At 38.7% G+C, this 26,547-nt stretch overlaps 1 protein-coding gene across 2 annotated transcripts in view; it reads left to right on the top strand.

Moving 5' to 3' along the window:
- Positions 1-26,547, top strand: part of sfl (N-deacetylase and N-sulfotransferase sfl) — a 491,065-nt gene that overhangs the window by 229,897 nt on the left and 234,621 nt on the right. For both annotated transcript variants that reach the window (XM_083112039.1, XM_083112033.1), the window contains exon 2: positions 1,014-1,045. The gene's annotated coding sequence lies outside the window, so the exon portion shown is untranslated. The remainder of the gene's footprint in view (positions 1-1,013; positions 1,046-26,547) is intronic.

Here is a 26,547-nt window from a genome sequence, read left to right as displayed (position 1 = left end):
TCGAGACTGGACCAACAGTTTGAACCACTGTGCCTCCACCGAATATTGAGTACGTTAAATATAAAAGCAATACTTTTGTAAAATGTGTTTTGACGCAATTGTGTTATTGAATCGCAAGGTTACGGACTAATTTGAAAGTTTTTTCGGTTGCTAGGAGAAGCTGATTAAAATGTATGATTTCGATAATGTAATTAAAGATAAGTTTTCAAGATTAATACTGTTTTGTTTTTCGAATCCGTGGTTTCTTTGTGCGTGTATTAGTGGACGTTGTATTGAGTGCTGACTTATAGGTAGTGTGGATGATTACTATAATTCATCAAATGACTCGAAGTTTATACTTCGACGTGTGAGGTGGCCTCAAGAGTATAGGCTTGAAACGTCTCGTTCTTCGCGAAGGAGTATTTGTAAGTTGTTTTACTGTGATAAAAACCAGGCAACGTAACAGCATGAAGGAACATTTGAAACTATGCTTACAGTGATGAACACCCCTTTGAGAGGCAGGGCCTTCCAAGAGGCTTTTCGTACAAAAATATATATAGATATATAGCCTATATAAAACCACCTCATAACTAATCAATTTCATTTCGACTTGCAGCTAATGCGAGTGTAAAGGGTGAACTTCGTTGAAGACACTCACACTCACGTATCAACCTCTCTTCCAAGTAGTACACCCTGGACCGCATCCTGGCAGACGAATGAGGCTCTGCTCACTTGACCCACAATCAGGATAATTCTCTGCGGAAGTTTGTGTTGTGTTGTTTATGTGTAATTGCGATCCTCCCGTCCTTATCGTCACCAAATAAATAAACTAAATCAGATCAGGCGTGCAGATAATGATAAAAATTATGTTTATCCAAATAATATATTGCATTTTAAATTTTAAATATCTGTACCCAATAAAGATGCTCTGGAATATCTTCATTTCTATTATGTATTTTATATAGGGTCTGAGTAAATATAGAGTTGGTAATCATGATTCAATTGTTAATTGGCTTTTCTATATTTCATTACAGGATGAAGAGATCCTTCGACAAGGAAATCCAAGGTAGGACTACTCACTGAAACTTTGTATACTATCCGAAGCATGTTTTTCTTTGTCTGCCACTGTTCGCATTTTATCTTGAGTGTCGCCATGTAGTCGTCAAAATGGTCTACTGTATGCCACTCACTCTTTGAAATGTGAGTGCGAAATTAATCGTATTGATCCGTCTAGCGTTGTGGGCGCTATAGAGAGATTATTAGAAAAGTTGCTTGTTTCAAGTTACCCCTTGAGGACTGCAGCCAGGGTTGTTAAAGATCCGAGAACCCATAAATTGTAATGGGTTCTATTGGGTTCCGCTGCAGGACCGGAACCTTTTTTCTCGCACAATGTAAATTCGGTCCAAGTTGCGTATTGTTACATTTAAATAAGGTTCCTGGACTGTATTTTAATTGTTCCTGAAAAAAGGTTCCTAGGTTCAATCCGGGATTGAATTTATTTACAATTCCTGGACCAGGATTGACAGATCAAAAGCTGCCTTCTAAAAATGTCCGCGAGTACGTTTTACATTAGAATTTCACACTGCGGTTGTAGAAAACGTAGGGCAGGGAATAAATCAAAACGCTGTTGTTCTCTCGTGGGCCAGGTTGAAAAACTCTCTTGTCGAAGAGTTACTGTACATAACGCAATGGACTATATTAGTGTTGTGTCACATTGAGCTCAAACAATCCCGTCACGTGTTGCTCTGGCATCCGATCCAGGAACCCCAGCCAATAGGAGCCGTTGATGAGGTAACGTGAGTCTTCTGTGTTCCCAACAGATATCACATCAGGGAAGGGCAGTGCTGCTACAACCAAGTGAAGGAACGCGCGCGAGAGAATGGGGCTACATGGAGAGGGGCAACGTGACTGCAGCGTTTGCGTTTCGCCCATTTCTACCTTGTACCTTAGATTATCGAGACAGCCAGTACCTGGTTTAGTCTTTCATGCTCACAAGTGGATAATTGTTTATCGTCAGGTCCGTACTCGCTCAAAGTTGCGCATTGTTTCATTTCAATACGAAATGACGAAATTTGACATTATATGCATCGTTGTCTGTACACTTTTAATGCACTTTTATTGTACAGCGTGTTCCGCTTAGAGGGATCGAGAAGTAATTGATAATTTGAAGTGCAAATAAATTTTTATTAACACATCATTTTACATACCTTGTTGTAGAAACTGTCGAGTTCAGGAAAATGGTCACTGCAACTCGATGTGTGCACCTTGAATTGCCCTGCATACATCTAAACGGTCCACATTCTTACCGTCCTATCTGTTGCTCTACTAAATAGTGCCAGGCTTGTAAGTGTGGCGCACATGTACCAGCACGTGTATTCACTATTGTTGTATAAACTCGGAGAGTTTCTGTATCTTGTAAACTGAAAATCGTAACAATTTTTTCCTGTTTTTAAACGGTGATAATTTATTTCTCGACCCCTCTAAGCGAAACATGCTGTATTTCTATGACGAAATTTGCCTATTACATGTTGTCAACCGTCCTGCAGGTGTGCCAGTCCACTCTAGCACACCCTTGGCGCCGCCCCTGATGAGTGTAAAGTGAAACATTATGAATTTCCGATCCTTTCTAGCATCCTTACAAAGGCACCCGGTTTAAATCCATATGCCTTTGAGGTATTGAACATGGCGTTCGTTAATGGATATTATAATTTCCTCTGATTGCATGTGACTCAGTAAAAGCTTCTTTTTTACATACGCACTATACACTTGCTATCTTTATTGGTTCGACCGACATTCCTGCTGCAAAGGAGGAAATCATTAATATTCACTTCGTTTTTTTATTCGCCTGAAAGGGAAAAAAAAACTTTCAAGCTGTGACTAGTGATGGAATGAATAGTGATATATTCTACAAATTGAAAGTTCAGGCTCAATACGCGGGACAAGGTACAATTTTTTAAGCTTTTGGAATTGCGTAGCTGAGTGGTTAGGCCTCTCTCGTTTAGTGCGAGTGTCAAAACAGCAAAATTTTGGCACTAGGTAAATGCAATAGCAACAGACTCAGGTTTCGAAAGCCAAAAAACAGCGGCGATGGGATGTATCACCCTTTGAAAAGCCGCTAGGCAGGCCCTATCCCTCATAGGGCTGTTGTGCTCTGGGATTTAGTTTTTTTTTTCTGGAATTGCAAAATCTACTCTATTCAAACCAAATTTTATGCAAATAAAAATACTTTTAATACAATTTTCTTAGTCTTATGAACTTCAGAACCGTAGCTAGGGGGCGGCGGGAGTCGGCCCTGGACGCTGAACGTTCTAAATGAAAATAAGTTATAAGATTGATTGATTGATTTGTGGTTTAGGTTTACTTTACGCACGGAAAGGCTAATTGGGACTGGACCTACAGTTTATAGTGGGATCCGAACCACTGTGCCTCCACCGGGTATGAAACCCGAGACCCCTTGATCACAAGGCGACGATGTTACCACTACACCATCACATATTTTAAAAAATGAGAATCCTGTTGATATGTACGTTTTGTAGAACTAGTACTTGTATTTATAACATAACATAATATAACGATTAACGACAATTTATTTGGATTGGATTTCTAAGTTTCAGTAACAGCTTCAAATTCATTTTTCATATGTATTACACTTGCATAGGCTAATTATGATGAGAATATGAATGTGGCAGTTTGTAAAATTACAATACAAGAGCACATATTAATTCGGAAGACAAGTTTTTAAAGCCTTTTTCTTTCTACCACTGACAACTGCAATAAATAGCAATTAACCAGAGTCATTCCATGCGAAATCAACACAGCTTTTCACCTGACCATCTCCGATTTTCATGAAATTTGGGGAGTTAAAACTATGCATAGAACTTAGTAAGTATAAAAATTTTTAGTTTCGTGCGTCTTGTAATTGTTAAATTATTCAAGGTCAAAGTTAGCAGAAATTGCCCTTTTTCAGCCCGCTTAGCTATACTAAATCTGTAACTCCGCCCCTATTTTGCCTAGGAAGCTCAAATAAAGCTTATTGTACAGGGAATTGAACAAGCTTTCCAGTGATATATAACAAGCCTACCTTTGGATAAAAAGACGAAGGATTTTCCAACGTATCTTACGCCAGCACATATCTTTCACTTACGATATATGCACATTATAATGTTGTCAATGTTCCTGTGAGCACACTCGTTGACGTCTCTCACACTCGCATAGAACATTTGGTAATGTAGCATGTGCAACAACATCGCAAGCAGCAATTATGCCTTCTCTCAGATGGTCAATATCAGGGACTTTTAGTGCATGCACCATTCTCTTCAAATGTTTCTGAAGGTAAAAGTCCTCCTATGATGTTAGATTTGGGGAATGTGCAGGCCTTTTAATAGATCCCCGTGTGCACATCAATCTACCTAGAAAATTACCATGAAGAAATTGCGAAAATGTCCACGTAGTGTGGTCACACTCTGTCCTGTTTCAAAACTCTCGAAAAGTGCCATATCCTGTTCACTTAACAAATCCAAGTAGCCCTCACCATTTAAGGTTCCGTTGTTGAATATGGACCAACCATTTCCGTTCGCCATACATTATACCACATAATTAGCTTACCAGCAACAACCATTCGACTGAGCAAATCACAGGTATTGCATATTAATTTTATTAACTTCACCGTGAACATAAAAATTTGCCTCGTCACTGAAGAATTTTTCATTCCGAAGGAAGTGTCACGTAATTGTTTGAGATACTTTTCCCAATATTCTTCACTATTCAACTATTTGGTGAATGTTGCTGATTAAAATCATATGCAACGGTGCGTATACTTCTTTCTCTCCAAAGATGTCAGCGTGATCTCGATGAGTTCCTAACACGTTAGGAGCATTCCAATGCTTTGTTTTCAACACCTCGAAAAGGAGAAAATGTTACAAGCATGCAGTAATAAATTTTTGCTTATTAAATATATGTTGGATAAACCTTCGTCACTTCATTTCTCGTTAAATTCTAGCCTGATTTGATATATCACATCACCCCCTTTCCTTTGAAATTTTTGCGTTGAATTCAATATGGGGGTCAACAATATGCCGGACCTGCGCTTGACACACACGGCTAGAGATCTCCCTGTGCCTAACCTATTTCTTTCATGACCAATTATACCCAGGATAACTCCTTCACATTTTGTAGGAAGTGTTAAGGGACATTTGACTCGTCATAGTTCATGTAATGGGGCTTTTATCAGTCACATAGTTACACATATTATTTTGTATCTTCTGATCCCATTGCAGTCCCAGAATGATTGTTTGATATGTTTCATAGTATGGCATGAGGGACCAAATATATTTTTTTCACGATTTTTGGTGATGACATGTTTGAGATATTCAAGGTCAAAAGTCAAGGTCACGTGACAAAATTATCTTTTTATCCAAAGGTAGGCTTGTTAGTATAGCTAAGCGGGCTCAAAAAGGGAATTTCTGCAAACTTTGACCTTGTATAATTTAACAATTACAAGACTCACGAGACTAAAAATTTTCATAGTTACTAAGTTCTATGCATAGTTTCAACTTCCCAAATTTCATGAAAATCGGAGATGGTCAGGTTAAAAATTGCACATATCTGTGTTGATTTGGCATGGAATGACTCCATTGCAAAAAGCCATGTTTTCTTTAAATTTTTATGTTTGATTATAGTTTATTAACGTGCTTTATGTTGTATACGTATTTTACGCGTAATTTACGTATAGAAAACCTTTTATTTTACTTGTAATTGCACAACCCTGAACCCAAGAAGTAGAAAAGCGACTTAAAATAACAGAAATTGAAAGAAAATTTATGAATCACTGGAACGAATCCATTATATTTTTGTAAGAAAATCAACATTCAATGCAAGTTAGAATCAAGTGAATCGTGTTAGGTTAAGTTCAACGAATCACGACCTATTCAGAATTCGACTATTTTTAAATAAATGTCCGGAAGAGATCATTTTACTGAACAGAATCTTCCAGAAAATAGGTTTGCCCATCAGTTCACTGTAAGTTGAAATCGATTCCAAACGCCCTTCGCAGGTGCCATTTCTTCTGGGGCTACCATTGAGCATCGGAGCATGTTTTTCTGAAGTTGCGTGCAATTTTTTTTCTCATCCGAGAAAATGGTAGTCAGTCGGGCAAAGAAAGAACAACAGAATTCCCAGAAGTGTCAAAACAGCGGAAGAAGGAAAGGAAAAACGCAGAAACGGCGAAACCTCCCCAGGGTCTCTTGTCTCGTGGGTACTCCCACAGAAGCCCTTTCTCCCGCCCCCGCAATGGCTTCGTAGCTGCAAAGGATTTCCCTTTGTTTTGTTTCCGATGGTCACGTGATGTTGCCAACTACAGAGTTCTGGAACTTGCCTATGCATAAAATATAAAATGTGTGCCCCCCCCCCCTTGGGCCCCGTATTACTTTAAAAAAGAACATTAAAGGCTGGAAGAGATTGCAAAATGAAGGCTCATTAGCAACGAAAAAAGTAGGTACACTTAACCTCTCCCTTTCGAAAATTCTTGGCACGCCACTGCTTATGCTGATGGAACCCCAGTGTTTTTCGTATTTATAGTGTGCAAAACGGCCATTAGAACAAAAATGGATAAATAAACATGAATCAAAGGACCTGATCCATGATAAATGAAAGAGAGAGAGAACTTATTAGGTTAAATTATAATTTTCAAGTGTCTATTAAAGGGCTTCCCCGATGGCGCACTGGTAGCGCCGTCGCCTTGTAATCAAGGGGTCCCGAGCTCGATACCCGGTGGAGGCACATAGTGGTTCGGACCCCACTTTAAACTGTAGGTCCAGTCCCGATTAGCCTCACAATGCATAAAGTGGACTTAAAACACCAACTCAATCATTCAATCAATCAAGTGTCTATTAAAGCTTAATGCAGTTGGCACAAAATTTTTGTTGGAGGCAACAAGCAGTACAAGATTCTGGCATAGGTTTGGTTGAAATCGGAGAAATTGGAGTTCAAAGTTAATGGACCTAGACGTACGAAAAAATCAAACGTGGTGTTCCAATTCCAATGGTCATAGGAACAGACACACTAGCACAAAGTGCTAATTTCAATTCCGAATAGAAAAGATAGTGTTGGAGAAGTGAGTGTCTTGTACTGGGATTGTGAAGGAGTTTCACATTGCAGGTTATTCGTGTGGATACTCGAAGATTAACTTGATTAATTAGAAATTCAGTTTCGGTTTTGCCATTGATGATTTTATGCAAAAAAAGAAAGAAAGTCTGCTAGTAGCGAAGAATGGCGAGAAAGAAGCTTCGGACTGAATCAATCCTGCAAAGATTGTATTTAGAAGCCATGGTCCAGATTGGGGAGCATTATTCAAGAATTGGGAGATAAAAGATTAGAAAAATATACCTATGGATGATTGGTTTTGGCAAGGTGAGAGGAACCTTTTTTAATCGTATTGTTTTAAAGAGAATAATCAGAATGGACTTCGTTATTTCTAAGAGAGAAAGTGATGCAGGAACATTTCTGAAGATTCAATTCCAGATTCCATTGACGACACCACACAAGTAGCAATGTAAGAGCATTTTGAAGGATAGATAAATCATGCCCTGATAACATTTATTTGAATAGTGAACAGCTATCGACGAACTAAAGTACATTTATAGAGAGAGAAGACAGTCTATTAAAGAAATCATCCAAGTGAAAAATGTAAATGCTGGAACTGTACAAAATTGTATTTGTTAATAAAAATGGACTGCAGCTCTTAATAAATATGCTCTGTTAAAATTAACAGTCAAAAGTAAAAATCAATATTCACGTGTTATTATTTACACAGGCTTGAAGATTTGCTTAAAAAACAGAACTGTTTTGGTATTGTCACAATTTACTTGTATAATCGGAATATTTTTTCTTGTGATTATTATATTGCCCATATATATGTAGAATGTATGTGTACAGTCACGGACACTTCTGGGTTGTAAGGATTACATTGGGAGTCAACGGAATTGTTACAACCCAGAAGGGTCCATTACTGTACAAGCAAAGCACATAAACTCTATGCTTAAAAACTACTAGTTTTTCAAGGAACCAGAATTGGAATAAATGGGGGACTCTTTTCTTACGGAGCAATAGTTCGGTACTAATAACAGCGGAAGGATGTAGACAATGTTCGTGCAAGAACTAGATGACTAAATGTTGGTTGTGACTTTTGACTATCTGTATTCGATCTAATCAAAAGTGTTTAATTCTCATTCAGTTTGGACAAAATCGTTTTACCCTAGTGCAGTTTGTTGATATTGTCATTGTCATTGTACTATTTGAATTGTGTGACTTTTATTGGATAAGTCATAATATCCAAAATAATATCTAAATGTTGAAGTGAAGTCCCCTTTCTATATTGTATTCAGTTTGAACACTGCAAAACTATAACTTTCCCTTGTGCTGTCAAAAGTTGCATTCCTCTGCGCCTTTCAGTCACAGAGAATTCTCGAAATCCTTTCGACCTATCATCTTTAGTGTTTGAGGGCTTCCAGAAGACTCCTTGTCGCAGGCATCGCATCGCATCTTGTTTAAGAGGCCCTAAATTTTACCCCAGATCCGAGATGAAGTTTCGTCGGATGACAACACTATCGGCGTCTCCAAGGCTGGTCACGGCTTCCATATTCATCGGATCGTTCTCCAGGGTGTATTCCAAATGGCTGGAGGCGGGACTCTTTCTCCAGAACTTCGCCATTGCTCAATCGGCAGAACGACTTTCGCGCGTCTTATGTCTGACGGAATTGATCAGGATTCTCTGGGGTCTCCAGTGGGAATTCGTTCCAGCGTCTCCAGACATTTGTCTCCATTGGGCTCAACCCCTCGCACGCACTCTCCTGCTTCCAGATGCGGACTTTCTCCTGGAAGGATTCTCGGAGGGAAGTTTTTGAGGGAGTCATGCTGTGTTCAGGTTGTATGAAGGGTGTGTGTGGGCTCTGGATCTGAAGCAAAGTAGTACGTAGTTTCTAGATGGAGTTAGCACGTCAAAACTAAAAATATGAAAACTCTAACTTCAAATTAGTAATAACCTGGGAACGGATTTAGATGCAGTTAAAATGTTATTTTCACCAAAATATGGAGTTAAATATGGACTTAAATTGTGTATATATATATATATATATATATATATATATATATACATATACACCAACGAGGTGAATCTTAATAAAAAATTCTCTGCTGCCACATGCTAGACAAACTAACAAACTGTGTAACGAGTCCTCGGAATTGGATTTTGAATGTGCTGCTGTTACAATAGATAATTTTAAGCTTGTCACACTTTCTGTCTATCGGAGCCAACTAGGCTCTTTTGAAATATTTCTTACACGTCTTGAAAATGAGCTGAATAACATGCCAAATATTCATAAGAAAAAAGTATTAGTTTGTGGAGATTTCAATGTTGATTTTTTTAAAGGACTGCACTGAGCGAAACCGTGTGTTGACACTAACTTTATCATATAATATGAACTATATAATTGCAAAACCTACCAGAATAACAGCTCATTCCGAAACTGCAATTGACAATGTACTCACAAATCTCGATCACGGTGACAACACCCTGTATAGTGAAAGAAATATGCACAAATTTAAATCTTTGATAGAAAATAATCTTGGAGCCAAATAGATGTAAGTGAAATAGACAGTGATGAAAAGTTCACAATTTTCACAAATACATTCTATAATATTTTTGACACAGCTTTCCCTAAAAGAAAAAGAAAAACTTAAAATGGAAGGAGAAAGCAATGGATAACACGAGAAGTAAAACAATATAGTAAAATAAAAAGATCCCTAATAAGTCAGTCAACGCACTCCCATAAAGTCAACCCTCCAAATACCAATGTATATGGTTTATATGGGGTAATAAATTCAAACAACCAGGAACCGATTCTTGAGCCTCTCATTCTCTATTGTTTACAACAATTGTAAATATACAGGAATTTCAAGTGTTTTAAAATAGCAAAAGCAAACATTTTGGGGGCGGGGGACATAATTGTCCGGATGACAGAAAACTTGTAATTAACTCAATTGGAGGGTATGAAAAGTTCGTAAAATTGAGTTTGTTTAACGTTCCTTCGGACTTGGTCAGTTATTCGCAAGAAATTCACCCAACTCCTTCGGTCACACGGGAACATGTAGTTTTTGCGCGGATATGGAGTATATGTTAAGAAATGTTCTGAAATATGGAAATAATATGTAAAAATAACTAAAATATGTAAAATGTGAGCCAAAACCTAATAGGGTGTACAAATATGGAAAATAAGAACTGAATTTTTCTAGTCTACGTGCCATGATGCGCGAAGATAATACAAAACATGACTGATTTCAGCTTCATACATAAATATGTATTTACATATAAATTTACATATAAATCCGTTTCCTGGTAATAACTTTACATACTACTTTCGGATAACTGTGATATCTTCCTGAAATACACAGAAATTCAAGTTTTGAAAAGATACCTCGTTAGGACACAAATCTGCAAATTTGGTTTTCCATGTGATTTTTCTGTCATACTGAACATGTTTTCGCTTTCTGTAGCTATGAACTTTCTTTTACGTTTATTTCCGATGTGGATTAAATTTTCCCCTCTTATGTCAGTGGAAGTAGAAAGAAGCTTATCCAGACTTTGCTGTCATTTACATTTCAAAATTTTACACAACATTGACATTGCACATTTGTGTGCACATAAACTAAACTAACAGGACCTATGTAAAAAGATCCCAGATAGGTATTGATATTTGGATTAGAAACAAGTAGTCCTAGGTACTTTCAAATTTCAAATTATTTTCATTGTTTCCTTCTTTTCTAAAACTTTACACCCCATGTAGAGACACAAGTTTATTAATTAGAAAGTTATTACGTTGTATATTCTATGTTTTTGTGGCTTTCTGCCAATTGTAGGTCATTTATAATTTTTGGTTCACAAAACCCTAACTCTTGTAATGCATAATCGATTCTGAGAATTGGGGCTAAGGTGCAAATAAGGTGCAAAAAATTTAATGTAGAGGGTGAACTTTTTGTTTCAAATTGTGAGGAATTACAGATTAATGGTGCTCACAAAGTATTGTATGAGTCACCACGTTTTTCCACTGATGAATCAGGAAGTAAACAAGGCATGCATAAATTTGCGAAGAAATGCAACCTCCCCTCTAGGAATGAGACAAGGGAATATTGTATTATCAACAATAAGAAGTAGAAAATTACTAACTCAGCGCTCCCCCACGCGGCGGGGGAGGTAGTATAAATACGAGGTGTGGCTAGAAAAAACCGGACTGTTGCTACAGAATATTTTATTGGTTATTTTGTACAATACGAACATTATCCCCTAGAAAGTACTCCCCTGCACTATCGATACACCGCTCCATACAAATCTTCCATTGCTTGAAGCAGTGCTGGAAATCATTTTCTGAAACCATGTTCATGACCTCCGTCGCTTTTGTTTTCACAGATTCTACGGTCGTAAATCTGGTTCCTTTCAGTGCTGATTTGATCTTTGGGAATAAAAAAAAGTCGCACGGAGTGATACCCGGCGAATAGGGTGGATGTTCTAACACTGGGATCCCATGCTTGGCCAAAAAAGCCTTGACTGACAATGCCGTGTGGACAGGAGGATTGTCCTGATGAAGAGTCCACGACTTGCTTTTCCACAAATCAGATCGTCGTCGTCTTACTCTCTCACGAAGGGTCGTCAGCATCGTAATGAAATAATGTTGGTTGTTTTGCAATAGCTCGAATACTCAAGCGACGATCTTTTCGAATCAATTCACCGACATTTGCAATGTTTGATTCCATTTTTGACGTGCAAGACCGTCCAGGACGCGAGTCGTCCGCGATCACTTCTCGTCCCTTTTTAAACCTTTGAAAGCACTCAACTTCCTTCAACAAACCATAAGTTTCTGTGGCGGATTTCCTGAGTTTCATAAGAAACTTCAAATTGATTAGCTGTTCCACTTTCACACTTAAGATTTTTCCCACGGAGCACAGACATACGGTTCACTTCGTCCACAAGCTACAGCGAAACTGAGCGCCGCGCACCCTGGAAAATCACACAGTGGATAGGCAGGATATCACGTTATACACTCATGCACCGCTTGACCTTGACGCGCTTACCGTTTGTCGACAGCAACATCAATCCGTTTTTTTTTCTAGCCACACCTCGTACTCGTATGACCTGTCAGAAAGAGGACTGGAACAGTGTGTGTGAAACTGATAGTAGGAGGGAGAGTGATTTTACGGACTTCAGCGGCTTCCCATCATCGAAAAGCATCTTCGTAGCGGTTCCGCCGTGGGGCTAACATTAGAGAATATGTGATTAATGTAATTTAGAGAACTTAATGGAGGAATCCGAACCTTGTGTGTAAATAAATATATAAAGCCCATTACTGCGACTTTCAGCCGGCCCCCGTGGCGGAATGGTTAACACATCGCGCTACAACGCCAGGGGTCACGGGTTCGAATCCCGGCCTGGGCATAGATGTTTGTGAGTGCCCATTCATCAATTTCATCATATCATCACTCATCCACATCTTCGCAAATTAGCCTAAAGTGGCTCAAAAGGCAAAGTAAAATAAAACAAATCAAAATAGAAAAATAAAAAACTGCGACTTTCAGCATTTATCCTGCAACGTAATTTGAGTGTGATCTTACCTGTGAAATTGATTATTTCGTTCCGTGCGCTCTGGTGAGGAATGGAATGGGAACCCAGGACTAACGAGCAAATTTGCGAGTACTTGTTTATTTGGTTTCTTTCCTGCCAGAGGCGACCCGATAAGGGTGGAGTGTTGAGGAACAGATCTTTGTGTGCGAAATCTTTAAAACTCAGTTCCATCTTGTGCGACGCTTTTTAGTAAGACTGTCGTAAGAAGAAGCCTTGTAATGGTGTCGTTTCCCCCTTCCCCCTTTGTTTCTGTGGGTGAATCAGATATAAACGGGAATTTATTTCTTACTTGCAGGGAAAGTGTGGTGGAGTCATGTGGCCTTGAGGTGATGATAGTGGGTGTATCTGGAGTCTGTTCCTTCCCTGGAGTCCTTGTCAACTTTTAACATCAGTCAGTAGCACGATGAGTGAGCAGGAGGTACACCCGTCCATTGCTCAACGCATCATTATCAAATTTCTTACAAACGAAGGGGTAAAACCAAGTGAAATTTTGACCAGACTTCGAGCATAGTTTGGTGAGTCCACCCTTTCAAAGACCCGTGCGTGTATGAATGGCACATGTTTTTGGGAGGACGGGAAACTGTGGAAAATGAAAGACATCAACGGCGGCCAAGGAAAATCATCACTCAAGAAAACATTCAGGCTGTTCAGGACTTTATTGAAGGTGACCGTCGCTTGGCAGTCAGTGAAATTTCATCTGCAGTGGGCATAAGTTATGGTAGTTCTCACACGATCATTCATGAGAACTTGGGTTACAGAAAAATCGCTTCTAGGTGGGTCCCACGCCTCCTCACTGAGGACCAGAAAAAGGTTCGACTGGAAATCTCTCAAAGGCTCCTGGTTCGTTATGAGAGAGAAGGGGATGAATTTTTGCACTGTTTTGTCACCTGTGATGAAACTTGTGTCCACCACTACACATCAGAGTCAAAACAGACCAGCAAGGAGTGGCGGAAAAAAGAAGAGGCTGGGCCAGTCGAGGTCAAAAGCCACGCATCAGCTGGGAAGATTCTTGCCACAGTTTTTTGGGATTTCAGAGGTGTCATTTTTATTGATTATCTTCATGAAAGAAGAACAGTAAATGCTGCTTACTATTGTCAACTCCTGGAAAGTGTTAAGGCTGCTTATCGGACCAAACGCCGTACTACACCCATCAGAAGTGTTCTGCTGCTTCATGACAACGCCAGACCTCACACAGCTGGTGCAAGACGTGACAAACTGGACGAAATTCGTTGGACACCACTTGAACATCTTCCATACAGTCCAGACTTATCCCCTTGTGATTATCACTTGTTTGAACCCCTGAAAGAAGCACTCGGAGGTAAGCGTTTTCAGGATGACGCAGAAGTGGAAGAGTTCGTGTGCAACTGGCTGCACACACGACCGAGAACTTTCTGGGACAAAGGAATTGCCAAACTCCCTATCCGCTGGCAAAAGTGCATTTCAGTTCAAGGGAGCTATGTAGAAAAGTAATTACTTTGTTTTGTATTTGTATTTTGTTTCAGTAAATTATGAAAAATAAATTCCCGTTTATATTTGATTTACCCTAGTATAGCTATTACTAATATATTTAATTATTCTTATTGATGTTCTTTCTTTATTACTTGGAGTATTTGTCGTGGCACCCTCCAGAAATATAGAGAAATATACACATTTGGGGTTTTGGTAAGCCACCATTCAGCAGTATCGACCTTTAAAATAAATGAAACCATTCAGTCGCGTTTCACTTGATTTAGTTTTTCGTTGGACATGTTCAGAGTTTGGAACCAACCACCAGGTGGCTAGAAATCACGCCATCGGTCTTGCTCGCCTAACAGGTAATCCTTGTAATCGCTGGACTGAGATTGGCTTTTTCCCCGTCTCTTTCTATCTTGAAAAGGCTGTTTTGAAAAAGCAAAAAAAAAGGGGGAGGGAAAGCTTTTACCTTTTTTCTCACTCCCCTTCGTGGACAGAGGCAATCGGATATTGATTGCCCATGGAAACACCACTTAGGGAAGTTATTCATGGACATAAACAGGTTGAGTTGGCGATCCAGATGCATTAAGGCAATGGAAGTGGAGAATATCCACGTTGGGGGCCAATGGTGTCAGAAGAGAGTTGATGCAATGGCATAAACATGATTTGTTATTCTTCTGGCAACCGTGGGAAGTTTATTTTGCAAAGGCCAGGACAATCTCTCCTCAATCGAAGTTCATTTTATCGTGGCGGTTTATTGCGGACGTTTTACAGGACTTGATTTGAAGATTTCTCTTTTCACATCACATTTTAGTTTGGTCCGTGATTGTGGAGAGTCAGTAGCGAATAATGCGAATGTCTGTGCTTCAAAAGCTAACAGTGGGGATAAAATGTTAAATGAAGGAACCTTTGAGCCTCCCTAAACTGTAGCGTGGTGTGAGTTGCTAGACGTTCAGCATAAATTTCTTTCATCTGAATGGTTAATAAATCTGTTAGGTGCCAAGCTGTTGATCAGTTTTCAACAAGCGAAACAAGGTGATAGAAAGTTGTTGAGAACTCATTTAAAAGTACAAGTGTGTTTCAACAGTAGCGTACGCAGGATTTCATCAAGGGGGGTGTTATTTCGAAAACTTTCTACAAATTCACATTACCATTGTTTTATTATACTTTAATTAATTAATAATAATTAATTAATAATTCTTATAATTAATTAATTAATTAGTTTAATTACTACTAATGCACCTGCTATTTATGAAAGAAATAGAACAAAATTACATTTCTTTTGTTTCTTTGTTACAAAATAATTGTCTAGTCAACGGTTATTTGTATATGATAAGTGAGACATTTTAAGTGTGAAGAAAATCCATAAAAACAAGCATATATATTGGATTTATTGAAATAATCGAAATATGAAACCCATTCAAGGAGCCGCGCTGGTCTAGTCTGACAACTTCGTGGGATATCCGGGTTCGATTCCCGGAATTGGTTGGAATTTATCCAGCCTTGTCTCCGCACCCAGCTTCATAGCAATGGGTACCTGAGAGCAACCCTGGGGGATGAAGGCTGCCGGAGCATGGTGCTGATCACATCACCTGCAAAATAGTTCGAGATCGAGAATCTTTGGGACCCACCACACCACTACGTGTGCCTTCATGGCACGGTGCTATATGCACGGGGAAATTTACATTTATGGAGCTCACCCAGGATGATGATGAAGCGCGAGAATACGTGTTGCAAAATTCCACTGAGTCTATGTTTTCGTTGAAAAGTAAGTTTATAGACATTCCAACACATTTATCACTTCTAGGTGATTCACAAAGCACTTCTTCAACATTATTTAATGATGTGGATGTAGACTCAGCATAACTTGAGAGTTCACAAGAGGATGTGAAATCAGTACCGGGAAGAACGTTTGAAATAAGGTCGGCACACTGCGACGAAGGAAGGAATTTTTACAATTCTCGCGTCCGCTTAGATTGTGTTTGGAATGTTGTGTTTTTCTTCATGCTGCATGGGAATAATAATTCAAATTATTATTATTATTATTATTACTGTCGCAGATCTTTGACTGTGATAAATTAGCCATTTTTAATTTTTTCTACATTTTCCATAATATTTCAAAAGCTCAAGGGGGGGGGGGGTTAAACCCGGTAACCCCCCTTCCTTGCGTACGCCACTGTGTTTCAAGCATAAAGTGCATTTTCAATTTCATTGAAACTTCAAAAACTTTTGATGAAGAGAATTGTAGTGTCTATTTCTGTATTTTCGAGGCTATCTGAGCATAGTGCCCATTTACGAAAGCTACACGTGTGAAGAAACTGTTTTCTACATAAATCTTGTCTAGAATACCTCCAGTAAGTGCTTGAAGTTGCATAACGTTATTTCTATAGTTCCAGACGGAATTGATTCTTTGCCTACAAAATTAATGCTGTTTGAAAACTTGTTAAAAATATCTGTTCACCATTGTTCGAATTAAACATTTGCTTTTGGGGGGAGGAAGGGGTGGTGGTAAGAGTGCCATGTGTTGGTGGTGCTCTTACCTAAATTTATTTGCAGTCTCTTTTTATGGGTAGATGCACATAATAATAATTATTATTATTACTACTATTCCTATTATTAACTATAATTCGGAGAAAATATTAAAATAATAAATTATATATCCATATCCTCACGCAGATATATTTCCCTAGAACACATTGTTCCACTCGTGTATTCCCGTTTCGCACATTGACGTATCAGTACATGAAAATCTGATGCATAACCCAGGCGCCATTTCAGGAGAAACGGACATTCCTGTTTCACATATTTCACCTAATTTAAACTGAAAGGGAAATATTTGAAATGAGCGGAAATTTATGGAAACTTGTATCAGACCGTCTCTGTAAATACTGACAAATTTGGAAGATATTCATAATAGGAGCAGAAACTGATGGATGAAGTTTACACATTTAGAAAGTAATCTATTTATAAGATGATTATAACCAATAGCCTTAGATTAGGTCAGGTTTAGTCACACAAGTCAATATTTTATTCAATAGTCTTGTGTGTGTGTATATATTTGTGCGTGCGTGTGTTGTGTGCTTAACAAATTCAATAACTGCCCCCTTTCTTTTTCTCTGTTGGTTACAAATTACAGTTACATCCTTCATAAATTTATTAGCCCTACGCACATAAAGCATATTTCCCTCGTTTTCAATATTTTCCTTTCAACTTGGAATTAGGAGATACGGGAATTCCTGTTTCGCCTAAAATGCTGACATACAATGTATTTAAAAGTGATTAGCCTAAACGGATGTAATTATTCATGTCCTGAATTGTTGTCTCCTACAACATGTGTAGCCTATTGGTGGTTGTCTCGTTTACAGAAAATTAAATTTTTTTGTGCAAGCAATATTAAAATAACATTTGCAGGGTCATAATATGGCAGTTCATGAGCTCCTGTCTCCAACACAATGTAGTCTAAAATCGTTTTTATAATGGATAACACTCATTGTTTCCTTCTAACGCCTGTTACTGATTATAATGTTAACATTTGTGGTGAATTTCGACAGGCATTTTCGAGGAAGAAACAAAAAAGAAGAGCGTGATTTGATGACGTTGCTCAATTCTTCTGGAAACATTCTTCGGCCTCACTAAAATCAGGATAATTGAGTTTCTATGAATCCCGAGCGAATTTCGCCAAAGTACGGAAGTGCTTCGTGTTCCACATTTGCAGGATTTAATTTCTAGTTTCTCTCCCTACTCTTGGAGTCCTCTTCAAGGTAAGCCAAAGATGGCAATCTCACGAAACAAAGGACTGTCGCATGACAGACGTTCTCCCCGCCCCCTTTTATTATCAGGAGAGTCCCAATCGATACTTCAACATTTCCATGTTGTTTGTCCGTTGATTTATACCCACTGTCAAATGCAGTGTTTGAGCTGGTCGCCATTACGCTCGCAGGCAAAGAGGCTCGGCTCGCAGTCCTGTATTTACGCCTTTTCTAGTGATTTCTGTTTAATGGGTGTGATTAAGTCCGATGTGGCGAGAGATATTTCTCCCTATCTGCTTCTGCATGCTAAACGGGAGTTGAGTGTAATATCCCCCTGTGCACGTGGCAACTTTTTAGAAACCATTGCACGGGCGACCAAAGGGTGCAGGGGAGCGTACTGCAGCCCCCTCCCCCACTCCCTGCGGTCCCGTAGATCCGTTCACCCCCACCAAGCAATAATATAATACTCTTTTAGTCCAAACATGCATTTTCGTATGGCATTCATGGTTGGCAAGGTAATTTACTCGTTACGTATTTTACGTAAATTACGCCTAATTTACTAGTAATTTACGTCACGTAGAAAACCACTTTTTTAAGCAGATGTAAAAAACTACTTTAATTACATTACATTTTAAACATGAAAAACTAAATATGCTGACAAAGGCAGAAATTTATTATATTATAAAACATAAAATAAACGTAACGTTTCAACCTTCTAGCAAGGTCTTCTTCAGACTCTGCACCAAGCACAAATGTAACAAGGTACTATTCAGGACGATATATATACACAAAAATAACTCCCCTCCAGACTATTAGAAAGTTGTTCTGGAACATTCTAGCAGCTGGCTTTCCCTTGTCAACTGTTACGTTTAGTTTATGTTTTATAATAACATAAATTTCTGCCTTGGTCATCATATTTAGATTTTCATATAATGAAACAAGGCTTAATGGTGTTATATTTTAAACATTAATTTTCTTACATATTTCAACACAAAATCATTATTTTCTGAAGATTGTTTATACAGCCACCTCACGCCCTCACCCTCACTAACAGATTTTGAAAATAGAACTGTTCTTTCACATATTTTTAAAAATTTAGAAACCTGTTGATATATACTTCTTGCACTAGTACTTGTAGCCTATTTATAACATAACATAATATAACGATTAACAAAAATGTATGTGGATTAGTTTCAAAGTTTTAGTAACAGCTTCAAATTCCTTTTTAGTACGTATTATACACTTGCACAGACTAATTATGATGTGAATATGGTAGTTTGTAAATTTCCAATATAAGAACACATACAAATTCGGAAGGAAAGTTTTTAAAGCCTTTTTTTTTAAATTTTCTACCACTGCGAACTGCCATACGTAACAATAACCATCGCAAAAACAAAATGTTCTTTTAACTTTTAGGTTTGATTCTAGTTTTTTACGTACTTTACGGTTTTACGTATTTTACGCGTAATTTACGTGTTATGTAGAAAACTTTTTTTGACGCGTAATAATTACACAACCCTGATGGTATTAGCCCCGTCTAGTTGGCTGCATATTTTGACACTAGGTGTAGTGCAGGTGTATCCCGCTGTCAGGCTGGTGCAACGAAATGACGTTTATCCAAGGAGACGGAATTTCAACGGTGTTGAAATTCAGAATATTCAACAAATACCCGTCTGCTGCTTTAAACGATAATTTGATTAGTTAGCACGCACCACGTGACCATACACAACACAATACACCGCTCCAGAATGTAGTGCAATGCAAACGGTGCAGACGCTAAATACACGACTTGACACCAAATCAGTGGAGTAGACGAGTCGGTGTTGCACCGTGTAACCAGCTAAACGCGCTATGCAACGAACTACTGTAGACGGGGATTATTTAGAGTCCAGATAAGGTAACTCCCAACGCTGGACCGCCTTTATGGCAACGACCCGCTGTTGCCGCGTTTGCCTACGAAGAAACTTGCAGCAAACGGCCAATTAGGCCCAACGCTGCCCTCTTGTTTGAACAACAAGCGGTAACCTTAGGATCCCTCCTCCCCGAAGCGGCCAGCAGGGAAACAGGATTACGTCAAAATAACCGTTCTGCGCTGTCAATGGGGACCGGGAGTTAGCGTGGCTGAAGTATAGATGTGACTGCCACCGGGAAATAATTTCCCCACCACCCCCACTTTTTTGGGGCGCCATCACTGCGGACAACTCAATCCGCTCTAAGAATATATACTCTGTCTCGGGAATTTGTAGAGCAAAACCGCCCATAATAGTCGAGAAGAGGAGAAATCGAGTGGGCGGAGCGAAGCAGTGCACATTGTTTCAAGCGGCTGGTAGCTGCAGCCGCGTTTTCCTCCTCCGCGCACGTTCATTGCTCGAGTCCTACTTACACAGAAGACTATTGTTTTCGTTCGTTTCCTCAACAGATTCCAGGTACAGACGATAGTCAATGTAAGAATGCACATGGCTTGTACCAAAAACTCCCATTGTTTTTTTCAGATAACAACTATACGGATATCTTGAGCATATGGTAAAGCCATTTACTCAACATAGCTATTATATTGAAGTTGAACTTTATATTATTAGCTGCACAGCTGCGACTAATATATTTATGGACAACATAAGGCTGGATCCAACTAATAAGAAGTGACCACTTCTCTGAAGTCACGTGGTTTTATTGACATTAATGTCCTTCTTAGAGTGGATAGAGAATACAATAAGAACTGCTTAACCATCAATTTTTTTAATGAAAATATTGTTCAAGGGAATAAAGTTACTGTGCATTGAACAGTGTACGAAATGTAATTATATATCAATATATTTCGCTAAGCAGATAGTAGATTTTATACTCTGTCCCGGTTATCTCTGGAGAAAGGGCGCGCATAGCGGCAGAGGAGAGGAGGAAATCGAGTGGGCAGAGGGAAGCAGCACCGTCTCGCATCACTACTTGCGTAGAGACTTGTTTTCATTCGCTTGCTGTAGAGATATGCAGGACAGAGTATAGTAGAATGATTGAGACTACCCACTGGCTCACGAACATGACCTCTCTCTCTTTTGGTTCAGCATTCCTAAAATAAGAGACCGTCAAAGATAGGAAAAGATGGCAAAGTGCAGGACTGACCAATGAAAAAAAAATAGGACACCTTACAAATAACATGTACACGCCACAACAGTAGCCTCCCAAGACTCGCTGCAGACATAATGAAACTATTATAATCAGTACAAACAAAATGTACCGGGTGTCCACAAATTATCTGTACAGTGTCTCTCAAAAGTTTTAGGACAATGACATTTCAAACTAGGCAACCCAATTTACACAAGCCGTTGGTGGGTTGCGTGCAGAGTTAGGCTCAATTTCAGGGTTGCCACATGCACAATAGATATTCATAAAATACGCCAAAGAAATATAAACAAGTATTATTGTATAAAATTATTAAAAATATCACTATTATATCGCAAATGACAAAATTCTTTCTGAAAGAAAAAAATAGCTTTTCTAGTATTTCATCGCTGATGAGTCTACAGTAAGGAAAAAAGGTGAGAGGAAACGAAAGGTTACAAAGGAGAGGAGAAAGAGAAAGCGAAAGGAGAAGAGTAAAGTAGAGGAGAGAAGAAAGAGAGGATAGACTAGGAGAGGAGATGTAGTGAGGAGAATGGAAAAAGATTCGAGGAGAGATGAGGAAAAAGGAACAAAGAAGAGAAAAGAGGAGGAAAACGAGACGAGAGGAGAGGAGGAGACGAGAAGAGGGAAGTGAAGAGTAGAGTAAAGGAGAGAAAAGGAGAAGAACGAAAAAGAGATAATAGTGCAGTGGAGTCGGAAATCTAAGACAGGAAAGGAGATAAGAGGAGTGGAGAAGAGTGGGATGGAGATAAGATGCGAGAAAAGTAGGGAAGGCGATATGAGATAAAAGCAGAACAGAAAGAGGGGAGAGAAGAAGGAGAAGGAACGGGAGAGAAGAAGGAGAAGGAACAGGAGAGAAGAAGTAGTTGCAGAAAATATCCTCTGAGCGTCAAGAATGGATGCTTTGATCAAATTATCGACATGAAACATTCAACAACATTTTGAAATGTATTGGAGAATATATTAGATCGGTGCGAAATGCCTTTTGGCTGAGTTTAGAGCAAGTTAAAATCTTCCATTTAAGATATTTGATTTTACCTGCGATTACACCACTAAAAAAATGAACGTAATTTTTAATAATTATTCAATTTTTCTCCACTTCTCGGTTCGTTGAAATGGAGATATTGTAATTCAATATTTCCCCTCCCCCCATCGTTAATTCCAAACGGAATCATTCAGTTTCACACGGCGTGGACAATGACCACAATGGGATATGTCTAAAACTTACGAAAATTTTCTGCCACCGGAAGGGTTTGAACCTACGACCATCAGATTGATAATCCCAAATGGTAGCCACTACCCTACAAGCTTTCGCTCCTTAAACCAGGTAGCAGAATCACTACACCACGCCTTTACGTTCGAATGAAACAACAATTGTTTTTACGTATTCTGTCCCTCCAATATTGTAAATGTCGTTTGGTATACATGTAGTTGAACTTTTACTTTAATTTTGATTTGCTTTCTTGTAGTATAACCGATATCTTCGAGAAATAATTTTCGAAGTGATTAAAAACGAGAATATTGGTAGTTGTGAAAATGCGAGTTACTTCTTCTAACTTATTATTGTGATTTGACATTATTAATGGAAAATATCTAGAGGCTTGAACATAGCGGGACGATATTCTTTTCTTGTGATACTGCAACAGACGAAATGCTTGTTTACTGACGCAAGTCTCGTGTTCAGAACAGTCTTATGAAATGTATTTGCTGTTGCGTAAGGTTACACGAAATAATTACTGCGTTTGCGAACTACCAAATCTGCGCAACGTTAGACGTAAACAAGCGGAAAATTTTATTCATAAAATCACTTAAAATTTTCAGTATTAGTCAAGAGAGACTCGTGGGACATTGTTTTAAGGTGCTGGAGTAAATCCTTCTTATTTTTCTTCCTCGAAGGACAACAATTTTTAAAGTAGAGCGACAGTCGTTCCTCTTTCTTATTTCTTTTAAATTCTTCCACATTCCTTTAATCGGGTTAAAAATAAATAAAAATATTGCTTGTATTTCTGTTATTGAAGTAGACCAGGCCCATACGCAGAATTTCTTTGGGGGAGGGGCCAGACCCAAATTTATATATATATATATATATATATGAGAGAGAGAGAGAGACAGATATTACAAATTAGTTCAAATAGTGCGAGCGCCAGTAAAAAGTCATGATAATTCTGCGTTTAGAAAATAATATATTTATAAATTAAATGTTGTGTACTTAGAATTATTCATAAAATAAAAATCATGTCTAATTGTGAGTTAACAAAAAAACAACAATAATAAAGAGACATTTTCGCATCACTATTGCAGTTCGAAAAAGTCGGGACAGGGATTGAAAGTAACTCACTGTCCTGACTAAATCGGTGAATCGGACGTCTGGTAGCCTTGGATCAATGATTATAAAACTAAAACCACCCAATATTGCAGCTTGAAGACTTTTGCGCAAGAAACAGATTCATTTATGCAAGAGCAAAATTGAAATTTTTACACATTTCAAAAATCGACAATGTAATTTTCGTATTTATTTATTATTAGGTTCACATTTAAATATTTTAGGGTTCGAGGGGGGAGCATGGCCCACATGACCCCTCCCCTTGGTACTGACCTTACGTATATTACCGCGTTTGGTACAACCTGTCCCGGTTCCCGCGCTAGTTGCTCCCTGGCTTTTCTCGGTGCTGGGGAAAGTCAAAGCCAGGCAGCCAATTAAAATACGAAACGTCGCAACAGCGTCTACGTAAGCGCCTCTCTTCTAGCTTCCATTCGCTCCTCGCTGACCAGCAGACGATTTTTTCCTCGTTTCTCACTGGCACCGAAACTGTCGAGCGCTCCCTAGCGCGGGAAAGGGGACAGGTTGTAACAAACGCGGTATAGACAGTGGAAGAGAAATTTTGGAGAACCTTTCTATTAAATTTAGTATTTACATTCACCTTATGCTCAGATAGGTTAAACTGTTTATTGACAATCGTGAACTTTTCGTTTAATATATAATATTTGGTTTTAAACGACGGGAGAACATTGGTCGAATTTCCTTTCTTGCTCTTTTGAGAGAATATATACTTCTACAATAGCAATCGCGTACGGAAACCGTGAAACAAATGACTTGGTTTGCAAAGGCAGACAAGCTTGGTAGTCTAGCTTGCTCGCGATCAAAGTGACTCACTCACGCTATTCAAGGCCGCTTCTTATCGCAAAACACTGTGCTTCGATGCACAGTGTCTGCACCCAGCACGTTACAAGTGACCAGAGTCGAATTTTAAAGAGAAGCTGAAGAATGGTAGATTTCATCAGAAGCGGCTAGGTAGGCACCAGCTCAACATGCAATAGTTTAAGTGATAATTCCTGACAAACAAAAAACCGTATTGAATAATTATTGAGATAGTAATACGTGTATCCGCTCCTTTTTAACAATGTAAGCTCGAAGACAATCTGTATTCCATTTATTTATATTGGCAACTTGGTCAACCGGAGGTTATTTTATCGCCTTCGATAATCGAATTGTCTGATCGATTATTTTTTGTTTACCCAGGAACATGCCCCATAGGTGATTTCCGAGACCGGGTTACGCTACACACTCGTAGCTCCCCAATTTCTTCACAATAGTGGGTTGCTACCGGTCCCATACGCAGGCCGAGAACCTAGAGAGTGAGCATAGGTGGACTCGAATCCATGCCGTCCTGCAGTCGGAGTCCAAAGCACAGCTCCTTAGACCGCACGGTCACGGAGGAGGACTTTTCTTATTTTACCTTTGGCTAATCGTGACGATGAGGATGAATAATGAATAGAAAAATAAAGAAGGTCACGCACAAAGTAGAGGACGATCTTCAACCTCTTAGGTGACGAGTTCAAGCCCTAAATATGAGGATTTCAACCTTAGACGACCTCAATTTCAAAATTATAAACAAAATGCCTACTTACACTAAACTTCTCATCAAGGCCAAAATAGTTTGTAACTGTGAAACTACCCCTGAATACAAATTGACATTTTTTTCCCCATGTGAGTAAGAATTAAATGTGTGGCATACAGAGATAGATGATACCTTTTGAGAAACAATTAACTGTATTTTGTCCCAACATCTCTGGAGCAAAGCCGCGCATAGTGGAAGAGAAGTGGAGAGAGGAGAGAGGGGATCGAGTGGACAGAGCGAATCAGTGCACGCTGCTGGGAAGGCTGATAACTGAAGTGGGTTTCCTCCCTCCACGCAATCCCGTTCCTCTCACGTGTTCATCGCTGCTCAGATACTTGTCTTCGTTCACCTGCTCCAGAGATAAATGGGACAGAGTGTAGTTCGCATACATGTAGCAAGTAAAGAAACTTATCCCAGAATGAAAATTCCACATAGTTTTAAAACGTTTGTTTAAGCAATGAATGACTGGAAATGGTTCACACATAATTCCCTTGCCAAAATCTAGTGGTCGAAAATTAATTTCAAGACATTTCATATCTATTCACCATATTCCAAGTTATAATGAACTATTTCGTAGATGTTAATGAAACTGTTATAAAATTACAAATAAAATATATTCACAAGCTTAGATATACTAATACGAAGAAAGAAATTCAGAGTTAAATTTAAAATCCATGTATATAAAGTAATTCTAGAAGTACAGAGCTCTATCTGAGTATTTAACTTCTTTTTTGCAGATGACGTTTACAATATTGAGGCGACAGAATAATTAGGAACTGTAGCTCCAAGAGAAACAAAGGGCGTAGTGTATTGGTTAGAGTTCTTGAAAGCATTGCGGTCCCACGTTCGATCCTCCATACTAGTTCCTTAAAAAAATATCCCTTCCATTAAACAAGAGCATGGTAACATTATTTATAATAGCAGTATATAGTGGCTACATTGTTCTGCATATGGAATTTATAAAAAAAATAAACAAATAAATGAATTGACACACGTTCAACGGGATATTTTTATATATATGATCGTGAATTATGATACTCTAACGATAATTGTGTACTGCTTCCAAGACATTGACAAATATTAATGAAATAACTATTTATATGTGTGGCAATTCAGCACATGCTAATTTTACCCCTTTTCCCACTCGGGTTCAATGCAAGGATACCTCCGCAAATATCGAATGAAAAGTTCTCACCATGTTCAATTCTCCATTAAATGTTTTCGCCGAGTCGTACTACTTTCGTTTTCTGTTACAAATAATACTTGTTTGCACGTTACATGCAGGAGAGTTACATCTGCATTTCTCATTGGTCAGCTCCTTCTACCTGGTTTAAGGAGCGAAAGCTTGAATTACAATATCTCCATTTCAACGAACGGAGAAGTGGAGAAAAATTGAATAATTATTAAAAATTACGTTCATTTTTTTAGTGGTGTAATCGCAGGTAAAATCAAATATCTTAAATGGAAGATTTTAACTTGCTCTGAACTCAGCCAAAAGGCATTTCGCACCGGTCTAATATATTCTCCAATACATTTCAAAATGTTGTTGAATGTTTCATGTCGATAATTTGATCAAAGCATCCATTCTTGACGCTCAGAGGATATTTTCTGCAACTACCTCTTCTCTCCTGTTCCTTCTCCTTCTTCTCTCCCCTCTTTCTGTTCTGCTTTTATCTCATATCGCCTT

Source organism: Lepisma saccharinum, chromosome 1 (assembly GCF_977018435.1).
Source record: "Lepisma saccharinum chromosome 1, izLepSacc3.1, whole genome shotgun sequence".
NCBI lineage: Eukaryota > Metazoa > Arthropoda > Insecta > Zygentoma > Lepismatidae > Lepisma > Lepisma saccharinum.
The sequence above is the reverse complement of the archived record's forward strand: the minus strand, read 5'-3'. Positions and strand labels throughout refer to the sequence as shown.